Here is a 4,255-nt window from a genome sequence, read left to right as displayed (position 1 = left end):
ATTTTAATAAATAAAAAATTTGAGAAAAGTGGCAGATCCTCAACATTCACCGTATTCAGCAGAAAAAAAATGGCGAGAGAAAGCGCTACTAGCTTGAAGGAGATAGATATATATATAAATATAATGAGAAAGAGACAGAAGATAAAGAAGAAGAAGAAGAAGGGAGAAGGGTAGAGAAGGAGTTGGTTGTTCTGGTTTCTTTTCTAATAGAACGAAAATGGTGAGAACGAAGGTGAGAGGAAGGCTGGAGTAGAGGAGGGAGACAGAAAGGTGGAAGAAAAGTAAAGGGTTAATTTTGTCTTTCTCAAAATAGAAAGGGAGACACAATTTATGAATTTAGAAAAAATTGAGGGAATATTCAATTTAAGAATGAAATATTCCGTTAAATCAAACGGTTTTGTTACGGTAGGGATCTAATTGAAAAAAAAAATTGGTGCAGGGACCCAATTAAAAGAAAAAAAAGTATAGGGATCTAATTGAAAATTTTGCGAAATTATAGGGATCAACAGAGTAATGTACTAGTAAAGTCTAGTGTATTCTATATTTATTATCGCCCATCAATGCTCTTCTTTTATAGTAGGTTGTAGGCTAGTAGCTTTTGATTTTCGTTTAATGAAATCCAATAGTTTTATAGAAATGTGACACATCTAATATGCACAAAGTTATTGTGTTTATTTTAGACATATATATTACCGTTGTCTACTAAAAATGTTTAATAACAAAAAAAATTAGCCAAAACAACAAAAACTTGTTTTTATTTTGATGGTTATCAGTGGCTAAAAGAAGGGGGGTTGAATCTTAGCCCCCTTTTTACTTGTCAATACTTGCTGGCTGGAGAACTGAAGATTGATGGTTTAGAAGTTATAGTAAACTCTCGTTGCAAGTATAGTTACTAAACCAAGCAATCAACCTTTCTTACAAACGTTTTGATTGTCACAAGTAACAAACCCCTTTAAAAATTGATAACTGAGTATTTAAACCTCGGGTCGTCTTCTCAAGGAATTGCATGGAGGTATGTTCTTATTATTGGTTATGAGTTTTGTAAATTGGGGGTTTTGAAAGTAAGGAACTAGTATGTTAAATGACAAGTAAAATAAATAAATAACTGTAAAATAAACTCTTGACAAAGTATAAGAACTGGAAGTCCTGTCCTTATCAATTGTGATGAGAATTGGATATTAATCCTACTTAATCAACCTTTACTAAAGCAAAGGTAAGTCAAGTGGGCTGAACTAATTTGATCCCTCAAGTCCTAGTCATAAGAATAAAAATGTCTTTAGATGGAAAGCAACAGTAACATAAATTAAAGAGAGCAATTATAAGTCTAAAATACCTCAAATAATATTAATTAAGAAAATTATAACATGGAAAAGTTCATAAATTAAATTAGAAAAATAAAAATAAATAAAAGGAATATTGAACCTGATAAAAAGAGATAATCCTAAAAGCAAAAGAAATCCTAATTCTAAATCCTAAAAGAGAGAGGAGAGAACCTCTCCCTCAAAACTACATCTAAATCATGAGAAGTGAATTATGAGAGCATGATTATGAATGAATGAATTTTTCCACTTTATAGCCTCTAATCTGTGTGTTCTGGACTGAAAACTGGGTCAAAAATAGCCCAAAAATCACTCCCTGCGATTTCTGTTACGTTCAGGTTGCGGGCAAGTGACGCGGAGGCGTCATCCACGCGTCCGCGCGGATTGAAGTTCGCAGATGCGATACGGGCGCTTCATTCATACGTTCGCGTTGCCTAACTTCGTGGCAGCTATGACAAATTATATATCAAATCTAAGCCCCGGACGTTAGCTTTCCAACGCAACTAGAACCGCGTCGTTTGGACCTCTGTAGCTAAAGTTATAGCCATTTGGGTGCGAAGAGGTCAGGCTGGACAGCTTAGCAGTTTCTCCAACTTCTTGTATTCCTTCCACTTTTGCATGCTTTCTTTCTATCCTCTGAGCCATTCATGCCCTGTAATCTCTGAAATCACTTAACACACATATCAAGGCATCTAATGGTAATAAGAGAGGATTAAACTTAGGGAACTTTAAGGCCAAAGAAGCATGTTTTTAATCAAAGCACATAATTAGGAAGGCAAATGTAAAACCATGCAAATAGTATGAATAAGTGGGTAAAGAGTTGATAAAAATCACTCAATTAAGCACAAGATAAACCATAAAATAGTGGTTTATCACTGGCCTTTGAAACCACTTCTGGAAACTTTTTGTCTTTTTATCTTGTAACCAGCCACGAGACTTTTTCTTTTGACTCGTTCCCAGCCACGAGACTTTTCTTTTTGTCTCGTCAGTTAGCACGAAATATTTTTTATTTTACTTCCTGTGCAGTAGAAACAGAAATGGAGTAGAAGAGAAAGAAGAGTACACCCAGATATATCCTGGTTCAGCTGCTAAGTGCAGTGCAACCTACATCCAGTCTCCATCATAATAATGATGGAATTTCACTATAATCCTTCTTGATTACAAACACCAATTTTCCCTAGGAACTACCCTTTCTATCTGGGACAAGTCCAGAATCTAAACCCAAACTGAACTTGACTTGGTCACTGCTAAGCTTTCAACTGTAAAGTGCTAACCCAACTTACAAGGGGATTCCCACAGAATCATGAAACACAACACAGATGTACAAAGGAACTCTAAGGACATCTATGGCTTTTTCTTTAAATTTTGCACTCTCTGCCTTCTTCCGCTCTATGGCTTTTTCATACAAACCTCACTGTTTTCCTTTTTCCAAGAGACTCAAGACATGACAAAATTAAACAAAAAATTACAAAATAAAGAACATTGAAGGAGAAGAAATTCTGTTAGCTTGTGAAGTTATAGGAACTCTGTGCTCACTCTTTTCTTTTCCTTGAATCAAACCCTGACTGTTCACCTTTACTTATAGGAAGAATCCTCCAAGGTTGAAAATAAAACAAACCAAGCCAATCTTCTTCTTCTTCAAACAGAACCGGTCCGGCCAGAGAGAGAGAGAAGAGATAACCCATGCAAAACCCAACACGCAATTACCTCTAGTCCTTCCTTAGTCACCACTCTTCATCAATCCGAGCCCTTCATCCTTGCCTTGTTCTCTAAGATGAACTTCTGGCCCTTGATGCTTCATGATGATGATAGCTTCATCTGCTCCAATCTCTGCCTCTTCCATCATGTAGCCACTGTAGCTACCTCCTGTGATGGTTGATCAGAATCAGAGACAAGCCATCCTTCCAAGATTCTTCTTCTCTGTTGGCCGAAATCTTTACTTCCATTTTTGGTATGAAAGAGCCAAGATCTCTTCACAAAATCTTACCACAAGTGAATGAGAATCTTAGCCACAGCATACTTTATGTTTTCTTTTTTTTGCCATCATTGTGATGGTCTTTGTTGCTTGTTCTTCCTTTCGGTGTCTAGCCATAGCCTCCATGCTTTCTCTGTAATGATATGACCGAAGGTAGAAGAAAGATGAGAGAGAAGATAGAGCTTAGAAGAAAAGCAATTAAATGAATCAAATTAATTGAAATGGGATTGCTTTTACTTCCCTTGCAGAGTAGCGTGTAGCATTGATGATTACCATCACATCAATGACCAACTCTCTCTTATGTTTCCAATGCAAGTATTAACTTCACTTAAATGAAATTTGAATTCCACCTCATGGTGGAAATGGATTCCGTTGGAAGCAAGAAGCAATACATTTGCTTTCACTCATGATTGGTTTCGGATCAAACAAGCAAAATTATTTGGGCTTGTATCAATGATAAATAAAACTGGTCCAACTAATAATTTGCTTCAGCCAAGTCACTTAATCATTTTAACCAAGGCTGAGTATTTACAAGCATATTGGGCTTATAATGATAATGATTGAATTTTGGCCCAATGAGCAAATTATTGTTTCAGCCTTAAGAACCAAACAAGTTTTGCATCAAAGCTGAAAATATTTTTAATGGGCTTTTTCTTTTCGGCCCAAATGTAAAATCCTGCAAAGCAAAATTATTTAAATCAATATTTGTGAATTAATATCAACTAATAATTTTGTAATTAATCACATTAATAATGTTTGATCATCACTAATTTAAGTTAGAGTTTTCCAAACTCATCAATCTCCCCCTTGATGACAAACATTATTAAAAAAAATTGAAATAAAAAGAAATTAAAGATTAAAGAGTAGAATACTCCCTTTGAATATTTGAATTTCTCCCCCTTTCTAATTGTCACATGGTTCCCCCTTAATGTATGCTATTTTACCAAGGGAAGCTTTATAC

The sequence above is a fragment of the Arachis ipaensis genome, chromosome B04, assembly GCF_000816755.2.
Source record: "Arachis ipaensis cultivar K30076 chromosome B04, Araip1.1, whole genome shotgun sequence".
In the NCBI taxonomy this organism is placed as follows: domain Eukaryota; kingdom Viridiplantae; phylum Streptophyta; class Magnoliopsida; order Fabales; family Fabaceae; genus Arachis; species Arachis ipaensis.
This window is presented reverse-complemented; position numbering follows the sequence as displayed.